Here is a 24,127-nt window from a genome sequence, read left to right on the forward strand (position 1 = left end):
CTCCTCTAAAACAATTCCACCTGCAAAATTAATCCAAACTTTACACAATCATCTTTTGGGTATCTAGTTCAAAACATGTGTCTGGTGACCCGGCCATTCAACCAAGATGGCTGCCATGGCTAAAATAGAACATAGGGGTAAAATGCAGTTTTGGGCTTATAACTCAAAAACCAAAGCATTTAGAGCTAATCTGCCCTGAAATTTGAAGATGGCTCGGACAACCCGTTGTTGGGTTGCTGCCCCTGAATTGGTAGTTTTAGGGAAATTTTGACGATTTGGAATTTTACCGTTCAGGAGTTATGGTTCTTGAAAGATTGAAAAATGGCTTTTCCAGTCGTGTCCGTGCATTTACTCATGAACCATTCAACCTAAGCTTTTCAAATTTTAATGTGTTGATACTGATGACAAAATGGAGGTCAAATTTGATATTGATGATTTTCACTTTCACAGTTCATCAGTTATGGTTCTTGTGATATTGGCAGGATACAAATAAATGTTAATAAATCCGGTTTGCTGTCGTTGTGACAGCCTCTTGTTAATAATTTTCATAAAATTTGTTAAGTTTCACTAACATTTTTCACTGAAACTACTGGACCAAGTTCATTATAGATAGAGATAATTGTAAGCAGCAAGAATGTTTAGTAAAGTAAGATCTACAAACATATCACCATCATCAAAACACAATTTTGTCATTAACCCACCTGTGTTCTTTGTTTAATATTCGCATAGACCAAGGTGAGCGACACAGGCTCTTTAGAGCCTCTAGTTTGGAATAAAAATCAAAACGGTGGTATTTAATTGTGAACATTTTAAGCATTTAAGCATGAAATCTCTTCAAAGGGTGAGGGTAATAGTATGTACCCCCTTCCCCTATTTTTAGATATTAAAATTCTAAGAAAAAAACAAAAAAAACGTTACACACGGATGGACTGAGGGACACATGAACGGACGGACGACCAGTATTTCCCCACAACGTATTACGTTGGGGACAAAAATATTTTTTTTACATGTTATATCAACTATTCTAAAGTGAAATGCATTTTCATGTAACTATTATTAACATTACAAATTCTTGTACACTTTAAAGAAGATCGTTTATACATTTTCCTAAGATGGAATTAGTATGCTCGCGCGTATAAACGGGTCATTTAATTGTACTAGAGTTTTGCCCCTTTAAAAATGGACAAATAACTGAATTGATTATTCCCGTTCTCCAACTTAAGTAACCCTCAAGCAAACGTTTTGAAACTTTACACAATGAATATTACCCTAAAATACAGATCACGTTTAAATGTGGTGTCCGTTGAAGTGTTCTTGAGATATAACCCTTTTTTTTTTTTTTTTTTAATATTTAACATATTTTATTAATAATCACCTGTTACATCAACCCTCAGTTGCCCAGGGAACAACTAAGGGGGCCCCATTTTTACAGACTCATTTGTCGGGGAAAAAGCAAATGAGAAAAAAAAACTCCCACTATAATTTATTAACATCCACCTTTATAAATATTATCTATCCTTGTACAAATGTACCTGTACATGTAGTCCTTATCGATCTATATATCTATACCTCTCACCATATATAATTATTTGAATAAAGTATGTTTTTATCATTATTTATTTCTCACAAAGGCTACCTGTATTTATTAAGCAGTTTCAATTTTATCGTACATCACGTCTTTTGTTATGTTAATTTCAATTACATTAAATTTCTGGTCGAGTGATCATTTACCACGTGCGATTTGTTAAAGGGATACATGTGTAGTTCATTCATAAATAAAATGGATTAATGATTTTGATTCCAAATAAGGATTAGTTTCAAAGATATGGTGAGTAAATATTTGTTTATAATATGATACATCATGTCTTGTTACAATTAGATGATATACATGAATACATACACAACAGAAATAATTACATGGAGGGAGTTGAGAGCAGTGTACATATTATTGTTCAATCAGTATCAAAGAGGTCATTACACTGACCTGACCACGCAAAATATATATTTATATACAAAAAATGTCACACATAGTGGAAAAGGCTTCTATCTTCGTATTCGTTTTAAGATATTTGTGCAAAAACTGCATTTCATGTTTAATCATATTTAAAATCATCGCTTTACTTATCCCTTTCTTTTGATATTTTGCGATATTTCTAGTTTTCCAGATAACCCATTTCGTGATTATAAGCACCGTATCTAAAATTTGGGTATAGGATGCATCTGCATTAATGACCCCAAAAATTATACTTATTTCCGATTTTTGTAATTTTTGGATATTTAATTTTGAACAAAATTCCCTTATTTTCTCAAAAATTTCCCGCCAAACGTGTTCCACCAGTTTACAATAAATAAAAAGATGAAATAGTGATTCTTTTTCATTGCAAAAGTGACACTTCCCGTTTGAGCGATTCATTTTTTGTAATTTTTCTTCAGTGTAAATTATATTATGTAGTAACTTCCATTGAAATTGTTTAATTTTCCTGTTAGCTAAATTGTTATTCAAAGTTTCCCAAATGTAATCCCATGGTAGTTCCTTCCCAAAATGTAAATTCCACTTCAACTGACTATTTGGAGCGGTTTTATTCTCATAAAAATATCTAATATCTTTAAGGCATAATTTTTTGGCATCAACGACAACTCCATTTTTTATAAATTGACAAGAATTTATTATTTTTATAGGTCTATCAGAATGACTTTGTATGCTAGAATCTGTTTTTAAAACGTCAATTTGTTGAGGTGTTAACGTAGATTTAATGCGACTATATTGTGCAATCCAATTCCTTTTATCTTTAAGACTTTTAAAAATATCAAAAGAAGTTTTAAAGGATTTATTGTTTAAGTCCCATATATCTTTAATTTTTTTTATTCCACTGGAGGCAAAGTTTGCATAATATAATGCATGTCCCTTGAACTTAAATTTACAATTGCCGAAAATATTTTCTTCTAAAATGTCCTCTTTCGTGACCGATTTTTGGATTTTCTGTAAGTCGGTCCAGGAAATTAAGAGTTCTTTATAATATTTGGACATTTGTATTTGCCTAAAACATGTAGTGTCCGAACAAGAACATATAAAAAAATCTGTATCATATTTTTCGTCTAGTGACGTTAACCAGTATTTTCCTATTGCATTCCATTTTTGTGTTTTTGAGTTGACAATACTGTACATACTTTTCACTTGTTTTGATTTAATAAAGTCTCTTAAGTTTATCATTCCTATCCCCCCTTTTTCTTTCGGTAAACAGCACACTGTTCTAGCGATTTGGTTTGTTTTCCCATCCCATATAAAGGACCATATAATATTATTTATTTGTTTTTCGTATATATCCGGGATACCTCTCATTTCAATTTCGTATCCAATGACGGACAGTACAAAGGATTTAATAATTAAAACTTTTCCCGTAAATGTGAGATCTCTTGATTTCCAAACTTCCATACAGCTTTTTATTTTATTTATTTTTTCTAACCAAATTTGATCTAAGTTCACCCCGTATCCATGTAGTACCCCTAGTGCTTTCACAGGACGCTTAGACCATTTAATTTTGTTAAATTTTGGTTTTTTATTTCGCCACTTGCCTAAGTACATGCCAACTGTCTTATCCATATTCATTTTAGCCCCCGAAGCATTTTCGTACAGTTTTAAAGTTTTAAATGTTTCTTCGATAGACTCCTCGCTTTTATTAAAGAGTTGAGTATCGTCAGCAAACATATTTAGCTTTGTTTCAATAAAGTCCCCAGTTCTAGTAGGAAGTTTTATTCCTTTTATATTAGGGTTGTTTCTAATTGATGCTGCAAGTGGTTCTGCTTGCAGGATATATAACATCGGGGCTATTGGGCATCCTTGACGAATTGAACGGGTTATGCCTACGAATCTAGACGTAAACCCATTCGTATGAATGCACGTCTTAGCGTTAATGAAAAGCATTTTTACCCAACTCCTGAATTTTTCCCCAAACCCAAATTTTAATAAGCAAAAATCGATCCATTCCCATTCCGCCCTATCAAATGCTTTTTGTTGATCTAAAAATAATATCGCACCCTCCTCATCTTCTAACTCACAAAAATCTATAACATCTTGTAATAATCTATTGCCTTGAAAAATGTTGCGCCCTTTGACAAACCCTTTTTGATCGAAATCAATTATTTGCGGTAATACATTTTTTAACCTTTCCGCGAGTACTTTTGAAATAATTTTATAATCCGTGTTCAAAAGCGTTATAGGACGCCAATTTTTTATGTCTTCTCTCTCCCCAGACTTAAACATAAGCGTTATCATACCTCTGTATTGGGATTCACAGAGCAAATTGTTGTCAAAAATTTCTTTAATAACCGCCCCGAAGTCGTCGCTTATCAAATACCAATACGTTTTGTAAAATTCATTCACAATTCCGTCTTCCCCAGGGGATTTATCAAGTTTCAAAATTTTAACGGCCTTACTTATTTCATCTAAAGATATTTCCATTTCACACATTTTTTTATTTTCCTCACTTAGTTTATGATCTATATTTTGTAATAGATTTTCTGCAGCATCCCTATCCCACCCCTCGGATGTAAATAATTGTTTGTAAAAAGACACTTGTTCTTCTAGGATAGATTCTATATCGTCCTTATACCTTCCGTCTGAACCTTTTATTCTAGTCCATAATTTTTCAGCACCCCTCTTTTTTTCGAGTTTAAAGAAGTACCCTGTTGATTTTTCGCCTTTCTCGTACCAGTTAACCTTAGACCTAATTCTGGCTGCCTCAGCTTTTTGGGCATAATAATCTTTAATTTTTACTTTCAAATTATTTAATTCGTTTTCATTTTTGATAGGATGGGTTCCCGTAATATTATCTAACCTTTTTTCCCACTCCCTTACTTGTTTTTCTGTTATGTTTAATTGCTTTGCAACTTCTATGGTTATACTTTTTATCTTTATCTTAGTTTCCTCCCACCATTCTAGATTATTTTCGAACTGATTTTTTTTTAATTTCCAGTTCCCCCAAAAACTTTCGAACGTATTTCTAAATAAATCCGATTGAATAACTGATGAGTTCATTTTCCACGTTCCGGGACCGCGATCTGGTTCATTTGTTTTTAATTTCATGAACACACCATCATGGTCACTGAACGGAAAATAAACTAGTTTTACTTGTTGTGATTTATTTTGAAGCTCACTACTTATAAATATATAATCAATTCGTGACCTTGAATTACCCCGGCAAAAAGTATATTGTTTTTCTTTAGGGTATCGCTTTCTCCACACGTCTATTAACTCATTATGTTCAACAAAAGTTTTTAATTCATGTGATCCTATGTCGTCTCGTACAGGCACTGGTTTTCGATCTAAATTTTTAATAAGCGCACAATTAAAATCTCCAAGAACGATATTTCTATTATTGTTATCAATAAGTATGTCTTTTTCAAAAAATGATTTTCTGTCACCCGCTAGATTAGGAGCATAAACATTGTAAATAAAAATCCCGTTATTACCTGGGGTTTTAACATGCACAGAAATTGTTCTACCAATACTATCCCGTCCGGTTTCATTAATTTCAAATTTAAATTTTTCAGAGAAAAGAATAGCTACCCCTTTTGAATTACTTGATCCATGATTCCAAAAACTCTCCCCCTTCCATTCATTTTTCCATTTCGTTTCGACATCGCTAGAGCTATGTGTTTCTTGTAAGCATATTACATCAATGTTTTTCTTTTTACACCAATAAAAAACGGCATTTCGTTTTTTATTGTCTACCATACCATTGACATTTAAACTAACAATAGATATCGACATAATACAAAGTTATATAGTGAAATAATGCTTTCTTATGTTCATTCATTTTACGTGCTATATAATATACATATATAAAAAAATATTTATACACAAATATATGAATAGAAAGTCTCAACAAATTTACAATCGTAATATTCTTTTCTTACATATGACACCGTCACAGTTGACTGGGGTGACCATACACCCGTAACCGTTATTTTCAACTATAATTAAGTAAACCACTTTATTCTTTTTTCCAACTTGTGAACTAGGCCGAAGCCCGCATGGGTATCTAAAAATAATCATGGAAATTTTGTTTTCTTCGATCAAAAAAGAAAATAAACATGTTGTATACTTTACTTTTTCATGTTTTTGACAACATATTTGCAGTTTCATCGTGTAGTTAACGTTGGTGAACATACACAAGTTACAACAATTCATTGAAATATTAATCAATTTTACATTAAAGGGTCGTAGTTCATGACATAGCCCACGTGTGTCCATGTAAATAAAAAAAAACATAGGAATTTACAAACTGTTTAAAAATAGCATTGATTTGAAAGTTATTGACAAACTTGAATTATACAGATGCATTATAGCAATTTAGATTTTGGCAACAATAAAAAAATCATGTACTATATATATTGTGAATAGATAGTTAATATGATTTGGGCATCTTGGTAACTTGCTTCTCGCTATAAGAGATATAACCCTTAACAAATGGAAAAATTACCAAATTGTCCGTTTCCGTTTTCTCTATCTTTCATGTGTCTAACGTAGTTGAGCTAACCTTGACCTCATTTTCTTAGAAAACTAATAATGTGAAATTAATATGATACTCGTATTAAAATATTTGTATAACACAGTTTTAACAGTAATTCCATGATAAACAAAACCAACCAGACATTTCATTCAGGGTGTGCATTCTTGTTTAGCAGATCTTAGTATATATACGGTTAAAGTTAAAGCATCAATAATCAGTTTCGAACCAACAATGAGTTACATTAAACTGTTACTGTAACTTCTTTATAGTCATTTTGGAAGTGAAATCATTCTGAAATTTTTGTTTAATTTGTTTATTATGATTAATTTTGTTTTACTTATATAAACCTGTTATGCTCATTGTTAAAGGCTGTATATAGTAACGGTGACCTGTGGTTGTTAATTTCTGTGTCACTTGGTCTCTGGTGGAGTTTGGCAATTATAACATATCCTTTTATTGCTGTGCCCCACCTACGATAATAGAGGGGCATTATGTTTTCTGGTATGTGTGTCCGTTCGTCCCGTTTCAGGTTAAAGTTTTTGGTCAAGATAGTTTCTGATGGAAGTTGAAGTCCCATGATATGATATTTCTGATTTTAATGCCAAATTGAAGTTTACCCCAATTTCACGGTCCACTGAACAAGGAAAGAGATAGTGCGAGTTGGGCATCCGTGTAATATGGACACATCTTTGTTATATATAGACTTACAGGTATTTGGGAGTTGAACATTATCCTTTTTCACTGACAGCATCAGTTTTCTGGTATGTGCGTCCGTTCGTCCCGTTTCAGGTTAAAATTTTTGGTCAAGTTAGTTTTTGATGGAAGTTGAAGTCCCATGAGATGATATTTCTAATTTTAATGCCAAATTGAAGTTTACCCCAATCTTACGGTCCACTGAACAAGGAAAGAGATAGTGCTAGTTGGGCATCCGTGTAATATGGACACATCTTTGTTATATATAGACTTATAGGTATTTTGGAGTTGAAAATTATTCTTTTTCACTGACAGCATCAGTCTCAGGCACCACAACGAGTTATGCATATAAAATAATACCATTTTTTTCAAACTTCTGTGAAATCTTACATATAATTTTCTAATGGGAGCGGGAACATATAATGCCCTCAACTATAGAAGTAATGTTATGCTTAAAATCTTTAAATGCTTAGTTCACAAGAAAGCACAATAAGTTATCCCATTTTTTCAACAATTTTTTTATTAAAAAAAAAATGATTTTTTTTAATTTTTTTTCAAATAAAAAGGGAGTGCACCAAACCCAGCGTGATTAGTTTTTTGGTTTTGTACAAGAATAACTTCATTAATACTTTATTCACGTTTAAATATAACAAATGTGTATCAGAATTGCACATTTAAGTGGAAACGTTTTGCTTATAAAGTTCAAGATCATCTAAAAGATTTTAGTGTAAAAATAGACTCAAACTATTTTTTTAAAGAAAAGAAAAACACACTTTCTTTTTAATTCATGAATATATAGAATGTTGTCTTTCAAAATTTGTCAATGACATGATATGTTATTGTTGTTTTTGGGAGACAAACAGATGTAAAATTAAGGAATTTAATAAAAAAAAATCATTTTCAATTTTAACACATTTTTAAATGGTTGCTATTGAAACAAACTATGAAGTAATTTTTTTTTAACGATTTCGAATAGTTTGGGATTTTGATAAAGAACACTGTATAAAGACTTATTGTTTGTATTGATTAACTTTATTTCAATGGTTCTATAACATTCCTTATTTTTCAATTTTCAAGAGCTACTATTGTACGTATTGTTTAGGCAAAATTTTCTAAGTATGGTTCCCATGACAACCAAGGTTCAAATGAAACAATACCTTCTCCATAAACAAAATATTTGAAGAGGGGTCATGTCTGTCTCGCTCATCAACAGGAAATAATTTATTATGTTAAAGTGCAAAGCTACGCGACAACGCCGCTTCCGAGTTTATTTATATATGTCACATAAACATTCAAAAATACATATGTAAATAAACACAAAATTAATACATACTTCACACAACATAATATCAAACAGAAAAATAACAAGCCTCCAGTTCTACCAATCTTATCTTATTAATACTTAAAACAAAAAGGGGGAATTATTAAATCAATTACAGTTTACCAAGTAATTAAGAAACTGATCGCTTTAGCGCTGTCGTGATGAATGACCGAAACGAGGGTTTCGGGGGAAAACTAACCATACGATAGGTACGACACCTATTCATCACGAAAAAGACGAGAAAATATGATTTGAATCTAATTCTCAACTGTATAAAATGATAATATTTATAATTTCGTTTTAAAATATATAAACTAGTAACGTTTAGCTATTTCCTTTCAATTCTCGAATGCCTTGAATACATATTGTTGGAAAAGGGGGAAATAAAGTATTGAATAGAATGATATTGAAACAATCTTGATGCAAATTTTGATCTTAATATTTTTACGACCGACATTGAAACTATATTTGAATTTAATTTTTAATTTAGATTTAATTGTTATCATTGTTGATATATTCCCTGTAAAGTTTAGAATATATTAAATGTGTGCTATATGTATTTTTATTTTCACAGATATATATTGCACAATAACACAGCCTCCACATACCATACTCAAATGTATAGGAACAAATTTGGAAGATATCCATCTCAAGTATGCTAAAAGATGTTATGCAAAATAAAAAGGGTATTTTGTTAAAAAAATGTTTTAAATTAAGACTTGTTGAGAAACCATTTACTGAGAATAGAACCCATATCATTTAATATTCATTCAAATGGATTAGTAAAACATGTATAATTGTATTATGTTCGTTTGGTCATTTAATGTATGCTGAATTTATTTAAAAAAATGGTAATATGATAGATTATGTGATATTTCATGTAAAATTTAAAAAAAACTTAAATATATTTCTGCTAACAATTTCGTATACTATGACATTTTCCCTATAAACTTTCTGTTTCTATTATATTTAATAAGTCATTTACGAGAACCATATACAAAAGAAGATGTGGTATGATTGCCAATGAGACAACTATCCACAAAAGACCAAAATGACACAGACATAAACAACAATAGGTTACCGTACGGCCTTCAACAATGAGCAAAGCCCATACCGCAAGGTCAGCTATAAAAGGCCCCGATAAGACAATGTAAAACAATTCAAACGAGAAAACCAATTTATGTAAAAAAAAATGAAAACGAAAAACAAACGAAAAACAAGTATGTAACACATAAACAAACGACAACCTCTGAATTACAGGTTCCTGACTTGGGACAGGCACATACATAAATAATGTGGCGGGGTTAAACATGTTAGCGAGATCCCAACCCTCCCCCTAACCTGGGACAGTGGTATAACAGTACAACATAAGAACGAACTATAAAAATCAGTTGAAAACAGTCTACATTTTTACTACTGGAATCATGCAATATTTTGAAAGTTATTAACTAACTGAATATCAATGATAAACTGTTTGGAGAAATTCAAAAAACCCTGAACAAGAACACCCAATACATGTAGAAAAATGAAGACGATACAGTTATGAAAAGTATCGGTTTTTGGAGGCAAGTTATAGTGATCAGTATAGGCACATGTCTAAGTTGTGGTACACTATACACAATCAAAGAGAAAATCACTGCTGACTGCAACTTACAAATAAACAGACACTAGATAAGAAAATTTATCGCATAATTATAAACATTAAGTTTTACTTTGAGCCTTTTTATTTTACCAATATGTTCGTTTTAAAATTCAAATGGAGGGACTTCACATTGAACAAAATCTAATACATTATATCTTGGCAGTGTACACACTGCTTCAACTATTAACCAAGTGGTCAATTTTAGCAATTGTTTGGTCAATCAATGCAAGTTGTTAATAGTAAGGGGAGCATAATTGCATAAAATCAATAGGCATTATATAAATGAACTATTCACTGTTGATTGTTTAATGTCCAATGGCAAATATTTCTTGCATATTTTAAGTGATCATAAAAAGTGTCACAGACTAAATTTTCAAATCAAATAACTTTATTTGTGTAAATTCCGATACAGGAATGATACCAGCTGACATTTCAAATACGAATACAAAAAAAAAAGACAAAAATAAACAAAAAAAATATATACAGAGATATATATTATCCCAATGATAAGAGACACATATTGTTTATCTAAATTGCGTGGAGTTGTTATTCATACTAAATTGTTAATTCATGCTATTAAAGTAACTAAGCGTTAATCATGTGTTAAGGTAGCACAATACAAAGATTTTACAACTCCATCTCCCAAGTTTTAAAATGCTGTAACTTTCTTAATAATGCTTGAAAATTTATAAAATTGGTAGTTTTGGATAGCTTACAGATTACTCTTTCAAATTAATGCAATGTTAGTATGATGCAACAATTATGTAACCAATAATAATGTTAAATGTGTCTTAAATATTTTTCACCAAATTTCCACTTTCAAATGAAATTAGCTTTTGCATAGGTATCCCTAGAGGGTTGATTTTATTATATGTTGTTCCTTTGGCCATTATCTACAAAAGTGTGTCTCAGATTTCGGATAGAATGTATAGAACAAATTTTACACCTAATTAAACATTTTCTTCTTTTATGTGGTTAGGATGTTTACACTAATTAGAGATTTATGAGAGAATGGAATACCATAGAGACAATCTGAGACACTCTTTTGAAGCCCATGATGTGTTGATTCAGATTTTGTTAAAATTTTCTTTATAGTTAAAGAGATGACGGAGCTAAATTCATTCAAGTGAACTTACCCAGATTTTGCCACTTATTATATAATAATTGATTGCATAATGATTGCATAATAAAAATATTGCATTCATTTAAAAGATTAATCTTTTATCTATCTATATATACCTCTTTTATTATTTTCTATGCATTCATAAGAAAGTTACAGCATCTCAAAGGTTAGTGATTGGAAGTAAAAAAATCTTTGTATTGTGCTACCTTAATACTACAACAGTTCTCAACAACATTATGTTTGCTTTGAATAGATGTTCGAGTCATACATATCGCGCTTATTCCAGCTACACATACAGTACAAATTTCACTATCATTATGTTTTTCAAAATTAAACTAAATTTATCTTGTTCAGATATATTAACAAAAGATGAGCCTATATCACTGAAATTACAAAAAAAATATATTTCTATTAAATTTTAACGCTTTACATTTAATGAGAAAATGGAATTCATCTTCATTTACATTTACATCCTTTCAAAGTGGACAAATTATGTTTCTAGTGTATCTACCAACTTCTATTAGTAATTTGTTATTTGTTATTCTAATGTTTACCATTCAGAAATAGCTAGCACTTTTGTTAAGGTCCAGTAGGAGAGTAAATGATGCGAAAAAATGCAAATTCTATGTTTTGAAAATGAATCTAGTGAGAAAAAAATCTGGTCAAAGTAGCACAGTAAATAGTTCTTCAATATTAACGACGAATATAGAAACTAGATATGGATAAACTGATAAGGCATTATTTCTACTGTGTCATTCAATTGATATGTATTCTTTAAAATTTTAGGTCTTTTTTTCTATCATGTTTTTTTTTATTTAATTTTAACCCATTATTCTCTATTAGTTCGTTAAATGTTAGCACAGCACTATACTATATTCTTCAGTGTGTGACCTTTTTCTCTCTCAATTGATTAATTTTGGGACCATAAAATTATCATCCGTTTTGACTTTTTATAAGGAAGAAGAAATTAACACATTCTTACAAAATCTTCTAGAATAAGATCGTATATATTTAACATGTTTAACACCTATTACGACGTGTCTTTTACATATTAATACCACAATGCAATTATTTGTTGACATTTTAACCGGCAACTTTTTTACCCCAAGATGGTACTCAGAATAAAATCTACAGTCACTCCTGATTGGATGATAAGGGTTGGAATTATTGTTTATTTAAAACTTATTCTTTTAATAGTTAAAATTAATAATAAGAATAATAAATAATTTTTTCAAAGGTAACAAAGCAAGAGAGGCCAAACGTATAACCCAAGGCAACACGAAAATAGCAACAAGCGGTGTCATTTCTGAATTTTATAACTATTATTTAAACGTAAGTCAGCTATACAGGCTCGTTGGTCTAGGGGTATGATTCTCGCTTAGGGTGCGAGAGGTCCCGGGTTCGAATCCCGGACGAGCCCAATTTTTGCCTAATATTGTCAATGCGTGGCGAATCTCAAAACTGTTTTCAATACCAGTCGATGGGATATTCAAAGAAAATACACCGCTAATTCGAACGTCAATTAGAATGCATTTAACAGTATTCAGAAGGAGAAAAATACATGCAGCAATACAACAGTTATTGTTTGAATTTTTGTTGGTTTTTTATTGTTTGATCTCGAGCAATGTAAGGTGAATTTCTAGTCAACTTAGAATTTCTAATATGTGTCTTGGCAGGTAAACTCCTTTGCCACGTATGGAGAATAACTTTATTCTATAGTTAAATACGGAAAATGTAACTCTAACTATCAAGCGGCTCGTTGGTCTAGGGGTATGATTCTCGCTTTGGGTGCGAGAGGTCCCGGGTTCGAATCCCGGACGAGCCCGTTAATTTTTGGAACGGTTTATAGGCGTTTGGATTCAATGAAATTGTACTTTTGTATCTGCCATTGACATTCAAAGCAGTCTGGCTCAGAAATTGCTCAGCATGTTGTCCCATCACTGATGAGGAAAAGTGGTCAAATGGAGATAGAGGAGTTGACATTCTGGTACATGCATTTGTATTCCGATGATTTTGACCTTTTTTCGAAGAATGTTTTATTTTCGTTTGTTCAGGCTGTAAAACAACTTACCTTGATTATCACCATCAACTTGTGCAATGAAGGAAATGTCGGTATCGGATTTAGCTAGCGTATAAGTAGGATACACATGGAGACGACAGAGCTAGAAGTGTCTGCTTTTCAATTGATTGTGCAGAAGAAAGGCAAACCCCATCCCATGCCAAGAGAATTTCCGTGACGGCGAAAATTAACACGAACACGCACCTGTTGCATGCGGAAACGGGTGCTATTCATCTTGATTGCACCATTTTTTAATCGGACCTTGCTTGAAATATGGAAAACTTCGCTCTTACTTCAACTGTTTCCGTAGTGTAGTGGTAATCACGTCCGCTTCACACGCGGAAGGTCCTGGGTTCGAGCCCCAGCGGAAACATATTAATTTTTGGGTAATTCGGATCATCGTGAACTGTGCTTATTATAGTGCCTTGAGATAGTACTCCTTCGGTGTTCTTTTGCAGCCGACGCATGTCGTTCATGTTAAATTGAACATATCACCTCTAATTAAAATCTTTGAAATCGTCTACACTAAGAACCTTAGACAAAGTTCTTTAAAGCAGGTGACTTTTAATAATTTGCCGTCCTGATTTCAAAGGTAACAAAGCAAGAGAGGCCAAACGTATAACCCAAGGCAACACGAAAATAGCAACAAGCGGTGTCATTTCTGAATTTTATAACTATTATTTAAACGTAAGTCAGCTATACAGGCTCGTTGGTCTAGGGGTATGATTCTCGCTTAGGGTGCGAGAGGTCCCGGGTTCGAATCCCGGACGAGCCCAATTTTTGCCTAATATTGTCAATGCGTGGCGAATCTCAAAACTGTTTTCAATACCAGTCGATGGGATATTCAAAGAAAATACACCGCTAATTCGAACGTCAATTAGAATGCATTTAACAGTATTCAGAAGGAGAAAAATACATGCAGCAATACAACAGTTATTGTTTGAATTTTTGTTGGTTTTTTATTGTTTGATCTCGAGCAATGTAAGGTGAATTTCTAGTCAACTTAGAATTTCTAATATGTGTCTTGGCAGGTAAACTCCTTTGCCACGTATGGAGAATAACTTTATTCTATAGTTAAATACGGAAAATGTAACTCTAACTATCAAGCGGCTCGTTGGTCTAGGGGTATGATTCTCGCTTTGGGTGCGAGAGGTCCCGGGTTCGAATCCCGGACGAGCCCGTTAATTTTTGGAACGGTTTATAGGCGTTTGGATTCAATGAAATTGTACTTTTGTATCTGCCATTGACATTCAAAGCAGTCTGGCTCAGAAATTGCTCAGCATGTTGTCCCATCACTGATGAGGAAAAGTGGTCAAATGGAGATAGAGGAGTTGACATTCTGGTACATGCATTTGTATTCCGATGATTTTGACCTTTTTTCGAAGAATGTTTTATTTTCGTTTGTTCAGGCTGTAAAACAACTTACCTTGATTATCACCATCAACTTGTGCAATGAAGGAAATGTCGGTATCGGATTTAGCTAGCGTATAAGTAGGATACACATGGAGACGACAGAGCTAGAAGTGTCTGCTTTTCAATTGATTGTGCAGAAGAAAGGCAAACCCCATCCCATGCCAAGAGAATTTCCGTGACGGCGAAAATTAACACGAACACGCACCTGTTGCATGCGGAAACGGGTGCTATTCATCTTGATTGCACCATTTTTTAATCGGACCTTGCTTGAAATATGGAAAACTTCGCTCTTACTTCAACTGTTTCCGTAGTGTAGTGGTAATCACGTCCGCTTCACACGCGGAAGGTCCTGGGTTCGAGCCCCAGCGGAAACATATTAATTTTTGGGTAATTCGGATCATCGTGAACTGTGCTTATTATAGTGCCTTGAGATAGTACTCCTTCGGTGTTCTTTTGCAGCCGACGCATGTCGTTCATGTTAAATTGAACATATCACCTCTAATTAAAATCTTTGAAATCGTCTACACTAAGAACCTTAGACAAAGTTCTTTAAAGCAGGTGACTTTTAATAATTTGCCGTCCTGATTTCAAAGGTAACAAAGCAAGAGAGGCCAAACGTATAACCCAAGGCAACACGAAAATAGCAACAAGCGGTGTCATTTCTGAATTTTATAACTATTATTTAAACGTAAGTCAGCTATACAGGCTCGTTGGTCTAGGGGTATGATTCTCGCTTAGGGTGCGAGAGGTCCCGGGTTCGAATCCCGGACGAGCCCAATTTTTGCCTAATATTGTCAATGCGTGGCGAATCTCAAAACTGTTTTCAATACCAGTCGATGGGATATTCAAAGAAAATACACCGCTAATTCGAACGTCAATTAGAATGCATTTAACAGTATTCAGAAGGAGAAAAATACATGCAGCAATACAACAGTTATTGTTTGAATTTTTGTTGGTTTTTTATTGTTTGATCTCGAGCAATGTAAGGTGAATTTCTAGTCAACTTAGAATTTCTAATATGTGTCTTGGCAGGTAAACTCCTTTGCCACGTATGGAGAATAACTTTATTCTATAGTTAAATACGGAAAATGTAACTCTAACTATCAAGCGGCTCGTTGGTCTAGGGGTATGATTCTCGCTTTGGGTGCGAGAGGTCCCGGGTTCGAATCCCGGACGAGCCCGTTAATTTTTGGAACGGTTTATAGGCGTTTGGATTCAATGAAATTGTACTTTTGTATCTGCCATTGACATTCAAAGCAGTCTGGCTCAGAAATTGCTCAGCATGTTGTCCCATCACTGATGAGGAAAAGTGGTCAAATGGAGATAGAGGAGTTGACATTCTGGTACATGCATTTGTATTCCGATGATTTTGACCTTTTTTCGAAGAATGTTTTATTTTCGTTTGTTCAGGCTGTAAAACAACTTACCTTGATTATCACCATCAACTTGTGCAATGAAGGAAATGTCGGTATCGGATTTAGCTAGCGTATAAGTAGGATACACATGGAGACGACAGAGCTAGAAGTGTCTGCTTTTCAATTGATTGTGCAGAAGAAAGGCAAACCCCATCCCATGCCAAGAGAATTTCCGTGACGGCGAAAATTAACACGAACACGCACCTGTTGCATGCGGAAACGGGTGCTATTCATCTTGATTGCACCATTTTTTAATCGGACCTTGCTTGAAATATGGAAAACTTCGCTCTTACTTCAACTGTTTCCGTAGTGTAGTGGTAATCACGTCCGCTTCACACGCGGAAGGTCCTGGGTTCGAGCCCCAGCGGAAACATATTAATTTTTGGGTAATTCGGATCATCGTGAACTGTGCTTATTATAGTGCCTTGAGATAGTACTCCTTCGGTGTTCTTTTGCAGCCGACGCATGTCGTTCATGTTAAATTGAACATATCACCTCTAATTAAAATCTTTGAAATCGTCTACACTAAGAACCTTAGACAAAGTTCTTTAAAGCAGGTGACTTTTAATAATTTGCCGTCCTGATTTCAAAGGTAACAAAGCAAGAGAGGCCAAACGTATAACCCAAGGCAACACGAAAATAGCAACAAGCGGTGTCATTTCTGAATTTTATAACTATTATTTAAACGTAAGTCAGCTATACAGGCTCGTTGGTCTAGGGGTATGATTCTCGCTTAGGGTGCGAGAGGTCCCGGGTTCGAATCCCGGACGAGCCCAATTTTTGCCTAATATTGTCAATGCGTGGCGAATCTCAAAACTGTTTTCAATACCAGTCGATGGGATATTCAAAGAAAATACACCGCTAATTCGAACGTCAATTAGAATGCATTTAACAGTATTCAGAAGGAGAAAAATACATGCAGCAATACAACAGTTATTGTTTGAATTTTTGTTGGTTTTTTATTGTTTGATCTCGAGCAATGTAAGGTGAATTTCTAGTCAACTTAGAATTTCTAATATGTGTCTTGGCAGGTAAACTCCTTTGCCACGTATGGAGAATAACTTTATTCTATAGTTAAATACGGAAAATGTAACTCTAACTATCAAGCGGCTCGTTGGTCTAGGGGTATGATTCTCGCTTTGGGTGCGAGAGGTCCCGGGTTCGAATCCCGGACGAGCCCGTTAATTTTTGGAACGGTTTATAGGCGTTTGGATTCAATGAAATTGTACTTTTGTATCTGCCATTGACATTCAAAGCAGTCTGGCTCAGAAATTGCTCAGCATGTTGTCCCATCACTGATGAGGAAAAGTGGTCAAATGGAGATAGAGGAGTTGACATTCTGGTACATGCATTTGTATTCCGATGATTTTGACCTTTTTTCGAAGAATGTTTTATTTTCGTTTGTTCAGGCTGTAAAACAACTTACCTTGATTATCACCATCAACTTGTGCAATGAAGGAAATGTCGGTATCGGATTTAGCTAGCGTATAAGTAGGATACACATGGAGACGACAGAGCTAGAAGTGTCTGCTTTTCAATTGATTGTGCAGAAGAAAGGCAAACCCCATCCCATGCCAAGAGAATTTCCGTGACGGCGAAAATTAACACGAACACGCACCTGTTGCATGCGGAAACGGGTGCTATTCATCTTGATTGCACCATTTTTTAATCGGACCTTGCTTGAAATATGGAAAACTTCGCTCTTACTTCAACTGTTTCCGTAGTGTAGTGGTAATCACGTCCGCTTCACACGCGGAAGGTCCTGGGTTCGAGCCCCAGCGGAAACATATTAATTTTTGGGTAATTCGGATCATCGTGAACTGTGCTTATTATAGTGCCTTGAGATAGTACTCCTTCGGTGTTCTTTTGCAGCCGACGCATGTCGTTCATGTTAAATTGAACATATCACCTCTAATTAAAATCTTTGAAATCGTCTACACTAAGAACCTTAGACAAAGTTCTTTAAAGCAGGTGACTTTTAATAATTTGCCGTCCTGATTTCAAAGGTAACAAAGCAAGAGAGGCCAAACGTATAACCCAAGGCAACACGAAAATAGCAACAAGCGGTGTCATTTCTGAATTTTATAACTATTATTTAAACGTAAGTCAGCTATACAGGCTCGTTGGTCTAGGGGTATGATTCTCGCTTAGGGTGCGAGAGGTCCCGGGTTCGAATCCCGGACGAGCCCAATTTTTGCCTAATATTGTCAATGCGTGGCGAATCTCAAAACTGTTTTCAATACCAGTCGATGGGATATTCAAAGAAAATACACCGCTAATTCGAACGTCAATTAGAATGCATTTAACAGTATTCAGAAGGAGAAAAATACATGCAGCAATACAACAGTTATTGTTTGAATTTTTGTTGGTTTTTTATTGTTTGATCTCGAGCAATGTAAGGTGAATTTCTAGTCAACTTAGAATTTCTAATATGTGTCTTGGCAGGTAAACTCCTTTGCCACGTATGGAGAATAACTTTATTCTATAGTTAAATACGGAAAATGTAACTCTAACTATCAAGCGGCTCGTTGGTCTAGGGGTATGATTCTCGCTTTGGGTGCGAGAGGTCCCGGGTTCGAATCCCGGACGAGCCCGTTAATTTTTGGAACGGTTTATAGGCGTTTGGATTCAATGAAATTGTACTTTTGTATCTGCCATTGACATTCAAAGCAGTCTGGCTCAGAAATTGCTCAGCATGTTGTCCCATCACTGATGAGGAAAAGTGGTCAAATGGAGATAGAGGAGTTGACATTCTGGTACATGCATTTGTATTCCGATGATTTTGACCTTTTTTCGAAGAATGTTTTATTTTCGTTTGTTCAGGCTGTAAAACAACTTACCTTGATTATCACCATCAACTTGTGCAATGAAGGAAATGTCGGTATCGGATTTAGCTAGCGTATAAGTAGGATACACATGGAGACGACAGAGCTAGAAGTGTCTGCTTTTCAATTGATTGTGCAGAAGAAAGGCAAACCCCATCCCATGCCAAGAGAATTTCCGTGACGGCGAAAATTAACACGAACACGCACCTGTTGCATGCGGAAACGGGTGCTATTCATCTTGATTGCACCATTTTTTAATCGGACCTTGCTTGAAATATGGAAAACTTCGCTCTTACTTCAACTGTTTCCGTAGTGTAGTGGTAATCACGTCCGCTTCACACGCGGAAGGTCCTGGGTTCGAGCCCCAGCGGAAACATATTAATTTTTGGGTAATTCGGATCATCGTGAACTGTGCTTATTATAGTGCCTTGAGATAGTACTCCTTCGGTGTTCTTTTGCAGCCGACGCATGTCGTTCATGTTAAATTGAACATATCACCTCTAATTAAAATCTTTGAAATCGTCTACACTAAGAACCTTAGACAAAGTTCTTTAAAGCAGGTGACTTTTAATAATTTGCCGTCCTGATTTCAAAGGTAACAAAGCAAGAGAGGCCAAACGTATAACCCAAGGCAACACGAAAATAGCAACAAGCGGTGTCATTTCTGAATTTTATAACTATTATTTAAACGTAAGTCAGCTATACAGGCTCGTTGGTCTAGGGGTATGATTCTCGCTTAGGGTGCGAGAGGTCCCGGGTTCGAATCCCGGACGAGCCCAATTTTTGCCTAATATTGTCAATGCGTGGCGAATCTCAAAACTGTTTTCAATACCAGTCGATGGGATATTCAAAGAAAATACACCGCTAATTCGAACGTCAATTAGAATGCATTTAACAGTATTCAGAAGGAGAAAAATACATGCAGCAATACAACAGTTATTGTTTGAATTTTTGTTGGTTTTTTATTGTTTGATCTCGAGCAATGTAAGGTGAATTTCTAGTCAACTTAGAATTTCTAATATGTGTCTTGGCAGGTAAACTCCTTTGCCACGTATGGAGAATAACTTTATTCTATAGTTAAATACGGAAAATGTAACTCTAACTATCAAGCGGCTCGTTGGTCTAGGGGTATGATTCTCGCTTTGGGTGCGAGAGGTCCCGGGTTCGAATCCCGGACGAGCCCGTTAATTTTTGGAACGGTTTATAGGCGTTTGGATTCAATGAAATTGTACTTTTGTATCTGCCATTGACATTCAAAGCAGTCTGGCTCAGAAATTGCTCAGCATGTTGTCCCATCACTGATGAGGAAAAGTGGTCAAATGGAGATAGAGGAGTTGACATTCTGGTACATGCATTTGTATTCCGATGATTTTGACCTTTTTTCGAAGAATGTTTTATTTTCGTTTGTTCAGGCTGTAAAACAACTTACCTTGATTATCACCATCAACTTGTGCAATGAAGGAAATGTCGGTATCGGATTTAGCTAGCGTATAAGTAGGATACACATGGAGACGACAGAGCTAGAAGTGTCTGCTTTTCAATTGATTGTGCAGAAGAAAGGCAAACCCCATCCCATGCCAAGAGAATTTCCGTGACGGCGAAAATTAACACGAACACGCACCTGTTGCATGCGGAAACGGGTGCTATTCATCTTGATTGCACCATTTTTTAATCGGACCTTGCTTGAAATATGGAAAACTTCGCTCTTACTTCAACTGTTTCCGTAGTGTAGTGGTAATCACGTCCGCTTCACACGCGGAAGGTCCTGGGTTCGAGCCCCAGCGGAAACATATTAATTTTTGGGTAATTCGGATCATCGTGAACTGTGCTTATTATAGTGCCTTGAGATAGTACTCCTTCGGTGTTCTTTTGCAGCCGACGCATGTCGTTCATGTTAAATTGAACATATCACCTCTAATTAAAATCTTTGAAATCGTCTACACTAAGAACCTTAGACAAAGTTCTTTAAAGCAGGTGACTTTTAATAATTTGCCGTCCTGATTTCAAAGGTAACAAAGCAAGAGAGGCCAAACGTATAACCCAAGGCAACACGAAAATAGCAACAAGCGGTGTCATTTCTGAATTTTATAACTATTATTTAAACGTAAGTCAGCTATACAGGCTCGTTGGTCTAGGGGTATGATTCTCGCTTAGGGTGCGAGAGGTCCCGGGTTCGAATCCCGGACGAGCCCAATTTTTGCCTAATATTGTCAATGCGTGGCGAATCTCAAAACTGTTTTCAATACCAGTCGATGGGATATTCAAAGAAAATACACCGCTAATTCGAACGTCAATTAGAATGCATTTAACAGTATTCAGAAGGAGAAAAATACATGCAGCAATACAACAGTTATTGTTTGAATTTTTGTTGGTTTTTTATTGTTTGATCTCGAGCAATGTAAGGTGAATTTCTAGTCAACTTAGAATTTCTAATATGTGTCTTGGCAGGTAAACTCCTTTGCCACGTATGGAGAATAACTTTATTCTATAGTTAAATACGGAAAATGTAACTCTAACTATCAAGCGGCTCGTTGGTCTAGGGGTATGATTCTCGCTTTGGGTGCGAGAGGTCCCGGGTTCGAATCCCGGACGAGCCCGTTAATTTTTGGAACGGTTTATAGGCGTTTGGATTCAATGAAATTGTACTTTTGTATCTGCCATTGACATTCAAAGCAGTCTGGCTCAGAAATTGCTCAGCATGTTGTCCCATCACTGATGAGGAAAAGTGGTCAAATGGAGATAGAGGAGTTGACATTCTGGTACATGCATTTGTATTCCGATGATTTTGACCTTTTTTCGAAGAATGTTTTATTTTCGTTTGTTCAGGCTGTAAAACAACTTACCTTGATTATCACCATCAACTTGTGCAATGAAGGAAATGTCGGTATCGGATTTAGCTAGCGTATAAGTAGGATACACATGGAGACGACAGAGCTAGAAGTGTCTGCTTTTCAATTGATTGTGCAGAAGAAAGGCAAACCCCATCCCATGCCAAGAGAATTTCCGTGACGGCGAAAATTAACACGAACACGCACCTGTTGCATGCGGAAACGGGTGCTATTCATCTTGATTGCACCATTTTTTAATCGGACCTTGCTTGAAATATGGAAAACTTCGCTCTTACTTCAACTGTTTCCGTAGTGTAGTGGTAATCACGTCCGCTTCACACGCGGAAGGTCCTGGGTTCGAGCCCCAGCGGAAACATATTAATTTTTGGGTAATTCGGATCATCGTGAACTGTGCTTATTATAGTGCCTTGAGATAGTACTCCTTCGGTGTTCTTTTGCAGCCGACGCATGTCGTTCATGTTAAATTGAACATATCACCTCTAATTAAAATCTTTGAAATCGTCTACACTAAGAACCTTAGACAAAGTTCTTTAAAGCAGGTGACTTTTAATAATTTGCCGTCCTGATTTCAAAGGTAACAAAGCAAGAGAGGCCAAACGTATAACCCAAGGCAACACGAAAATAGCAACAAGCGGTGTCATTTCTGAATTTTATAACTATTATTTAAACGTAAGTCAGCTATACAGGCTCGTTGGTCTAGGGGTATGATTCTCGCTTAGGGTGCGAGAGGTCCCGGGTTCGAATCCCGGACGAGCCCAATTTTTGCCTAATATTGTCAATGCGTGGCGAATCTCAAAACTGTTTTCAATACCAGTCGATGGGATATTCAAAGAAAATACACCGCTAATTCGAACGTCAATTAGAATGCATTTAACAGTATTCAGAAGGAGAAAAATACATGCAGCAATACAACAGTTATTGTTTGAATTTTTGTTGGTTTTTTATTGTTTGATCTCGAGCAATGTAAGGTGAATTTCTAGTCAACTTAGAATTTCTAATATGTGTCTTGGCAGGTAAACTCCTTTGCCACGTATGGAGAATAACTTTATTCTATAGTTAAATACGGAAAATGTAACTCTAACTATCAAGCGGCTCGTTGGTCTAGGGGTATGATTCTCGCTTTGGGTGCGAGAGGTCCCGGGTTCGAATCCCGGACGAGCCCGTTAATTTTTGGAACGGTTTATAGGCGTTTGGATTCAATGAAATTGTACTTTTGTATCTGCCATTGACATTCAAAGCAGTCTGGCTCAGAAATTGCTCAGCATGTTGTCCCATCACTGATGAGGAAAAGTGGTCAAATGGAGATAGAGGAGTTGACATTCTGGTACATGCATTTGTATTCCGATGATTTTGACCTTTTTTCGAAGAATGTTTTATTTTCGTTTGTTCAGGCTGTAAAACAACTTACCTTGATTATCACCATCAACTTGTGCAATGAAGGAAATGTCGGTATCGGATTTAGCTAGCGTATAAGTAGGATACACATGGAGACGACAGAGCTAGAAGTGTCTGCTTTTCAATTGATTGTGCAGAAGAAAGGCAAACCCCATCCCATGCCAAGAGAATTTCCGTGACGGCGAAAATTAACACGAACACGCACCTGTTGCATGCGGAAACGGGTGCTATTCATCTTGATTGCACCATTTTTTAATCGGACCTTGCTTGAAATATGGAAAACTTCGCTCTTACTTCAACTGTTTCCGTAGTGTAGTGGTAATCACGTCCGCTTCACACGCGGAAGGTCCTGGGTTCGAGCCCCAGCGGAAACATATTAATTTTTGGGTAATTCGGATCATCGTGAACTGTGCTTATTATAGTGCCTTGAGATAGTACTCCTTCGGTGTTCTTTTGCAGCCGACGCATGTCGTTCATGTTAAATTGAACATATCACCTCTAATTAAAATCTTTGAAATCGTCTACACTAAGAACCTTAGACAAAGTTCTTTAAAGCAGGTGACTTTTAATAATTTGCCGTCCTGATTTCAAAGGTAACAAAGCAAGAGAGGCCAAACGTATAACCCAAGGCAACACGAAAATAGCAACAAGCGGTGTCATTTCTGAATTTTATAACTATTATTTAAACGTAAGTCAGCTATACAGGCTCGTTGGTCTAGGGGTATGATTCTCGCTTAGGGTGCGAGAGGTCCCGGGTTCGAATCCCGGACGAGCCCAATTTTTGCCTAATATTGTCAATGCGTGGCGAATCTCAAAACTGTTTTCAATACCAGTCGATGGGATATTCAAAGAAAATACACCGCTAATTCGAACGTCAATT

At 35.4% G+C, this 24,127-nt stretch overlaps 25 non-coding genes across 25 annotated transcripts; all 25 read left to right on the forward strand.

Annotated features, from left to right (window-relative positions):
* Positions 1-12,639: 12,639 nt before the first annotated feature.
* On the forward strand, positions 12,640-12,711 carry Trnap-agg (transfer RNA proline (anticodon AGG)). Its single transcript has one exon. It is a non-coding gene; the product is annotated as a tRNA-Pro (tRNA).
* Positions 12,712-13,044: 333 nt separating this feature from the next.
* Positions 13,045-13,116, forward strand: Trnap-ugg (transfer RNA proline (anticodon UGG)). The gene has a single exon. It is a non-coding gene; the product is annotated as a tRNA-Pro (tRNA).
* A 534-nt stretch (positions 13,117-13,650) lies between these two features.
* Positions 13,651-13,723, forward strand: Trnav-cac (transfer RNA valine (anticodon CAC)). The gene has a single exon. It is a non-coding gene; the product is annotated as a tRNA-Val (tRNA).
* A 330-nt stretch (positions 13,724-14,053) lies between these two features.
* Positions 14,054-14,125, forward strand: Trnap-agg (transfer RNA proline (anticodon AGG)). The gene has a single exon. It is a non-coding gene; the product is annotated as a tRNA-Pro (tRNA).
* Positions 14,126-14,458: 333 nt separating this feature from the next.
* Positions 14,459-14,530, forward strand: Trnap-ugg (transfer RNA proline (anticodon UGG)). The gene has a single exon. It is a non-coding gene; the product is annotated as a tRNA-Pro (tRNA).
* Positions 14,531-15,064: 534 nt separating this feature from the next.
* Positions 15,065-15,137, forward strand: Trnav-cac (transfer RNA valine (anticodon CAC)). Its single transcript has one exon. It is a non-coding gene; the product is annotated as a tRNA-Val (tRNA).
* Positions 15,138-15,467: 330 nt separating this feature from the next.
* Positions 15,468-15,539, forward strand: Trnap-agg (transfer RNA proline (anticodon AGG)). Its single transcript has one exon. It is a non-coding gene; the product is annotated as a tRNA-Pro (tRNA).
* Positions 15,540-15,872: 333 nt separating this feature from the next.
* On the forward strand, positions 15,873-15,944 carry Trnap-ugg (transfer RNA proline (anticodon UGG)). The gene has a single exon. It is a non-coding gene; the product is annotated as a tRNA-Pro (tRNA).
* A 534-nt stretch (positions 15,945-16,478) lies between these two features.
* Positions 16,479-16,551, forward strand: Trnav-cac (transfer RNA valine (anticodon CAC)). The gene has a single exon. It is a non-coding gene; the product is annotated as a tRNA-Val (tRNA).
* A 330-nt stretch (positions 16,552-16,881) lies between these two features.
* Positions 16,882-16,953, forward strand: Trnap-agg (transfer RNA proline (anticodon AGG)). Its single transcript has one exon. It is a non-coding gene; the product is annotated as a tRNA-Pro (tRNA).
* Positions 16,954-17,286: 333 nt separating this feature from the next.
* On the forward strand, positions 17,287-17,358 carry Trnap-ugg (transfer RNA proline (anticodon UGG)). The gene has a single exon. It is a non-coding gene; the product is annotated as a tRNA-Pro (tRNA).
* Positions 17,359-17,892: 534 nt separating this feature from the next.
* Trnav-cac (transfer RNA valine (anticodon CAC)) lies at positions 17,893-17,965 on the forward strand. Its single transcript has one exon. It is a non-coding gene; the product is annotated as a tRNA-Val (tRNA).
* Positions 17,966-18,295: 330 nt separating this feature from the next.
* On the forward strand, positions 18,296-18,367 carry Trnap-agg (transfer RNA proline (anticodon AGG)). Its single transcript has one exon. It is a non-coding gene; the product is annotated as a tRNA-Pro (tRNA).
* A 333-nt stretch (positions 18,368-18,700) lies between these two features.
* Trnap-ugg (transfer RNA proline (anticodon UGG)) lies at positions 18,701-18,772 on the forward strand. The gene has a single exon. It is a non-coding gene; the product is annotated as a tRNA-Pro (tRNA).
* Positions 18,773-19,306: 534 nt separating this feature from the next.
* Trnav-cac (transfer RNA valine (anticodon CAC)) lies at positions 19,307-19,379 on the forward strand. Its single transcript has one exon. It is a non-coding gene; the product is annotated as a tRNA-Val (tRNA).
* A 330-nt stretch (positions 19,380-19,709) lies between these two features.
* Positions 19,710-19,781, forward strand: Trnap-agg (transfer RNA proline (anticodon AGG)). The gene has a single exon. It is a non-coding gene; the product is annotated as a tRNA-Pro (tRNA).
* Positions 19,782-20,114: 333 nt separating this feature from the next.
* Trnap-ugg (transfer RNA proline (anticodon UGG)) lies at positions 20,115-20,186 on the forward strand. The gene has a single exon. It is a non-coding gene; the product is annotated as a tRNA-Pro (tRNA).
* A 534-nt stretch (positions 20,187-20,720) lies between these two features.
* On the forward strand, positions 20,721-20,793 carry Trnav-cac (transfer RNA valine (anticodon CAC)). The gene has a single exon. It is a non-coding gene; the product is annotated as a tRNA-Val (tRNA).
* Positions 20,794-21,123: 330 nt separating this feature from the next.
* Trnap-agg (transfer RNA proline (anticodon AGG)) lies at positions 21,124-21,195 on the forward strand. The gene has a single exon. It is a non-coding gene; the product is annotated as a tRNA-Pro (tRNA).
* Positions 21,196-21,528: 333 nt separating this feature from the next.
* Trnap-ugg (transfer RNA proline (anticodon UGG)) lies at positions 21,529-21,600 on the forward strand. The gene has a single exon. It is a non-coding gene; the product is annotated as a tRNA-Pro (tRNA).
* A 534-nt stretch (positions 21,601-22,134) lies between these two features.
* Trnav-cac (transfer RNA valine (anticodon CAC)) lies at positions 22,135-22,207 on the forward strand. The gene has a single exon. It is a non-coding gene; the product is annotated as a tRNA-Val (tRNA).
* A 330-nt stretch (positions 22,208-22,537) lies between these two features.
* Trnap-agg (transfer RNA proline (anticodon AGG)) lies at positions 22,538-22,609 on the forward strand. Its single transcript has one exon. It is a non-coding gene; the product is annotated as a tRNA-Pro (tRNA).
* A 333-nt stretch (positions 22,610-22,942) lies between these two features.
* Trnap-ugg (transfer RNA proline (anticodon UGG)) lies at positions 22,943-23,014 on the forward strand. The gene has a single exon. It is a non-coding gene; the product is annotated as a tRNA-Pro (tRNA).
* A 534-nt stretch (positions 23,015-23,548) lies between these two features.
* Positions 23,549-23,621, forward strand: Trnav-cac (transfer RNA valine (anticodon CAC)). The gene has a single exon. It is a non-coding gene; the product is annotated as a tRNA-Val (tRNA).
* Positions 23,622-23,951: 330 nt separating this feature from the next.
* Positions 23,952-24,023, forward strand: Trnap-agg (transfer RNA proline (anticodon AGG)). The gene has a single exon. It is a non-coding gene; the product is annotated as a tRNA-Pro (tRNA).
* The last annotated feature ends 104 nt before the right edge of the window (positions 24,024-24,127 follow it).

This window comes from Mytilus trossulus, chromosome 1, assembly GCF_036588685.1.
Source record: "Mytilus trossulus isolate FHL-02 chromosome 1, PNRI_Mtr1.1.1.hap1, whole genome shotgun sequence".
NCBI lineage: Eukaryota > Metazoa > Mollusca > Bivalvia > Mytilida > Mytilidae > Mytilus > Mytilus trossulus.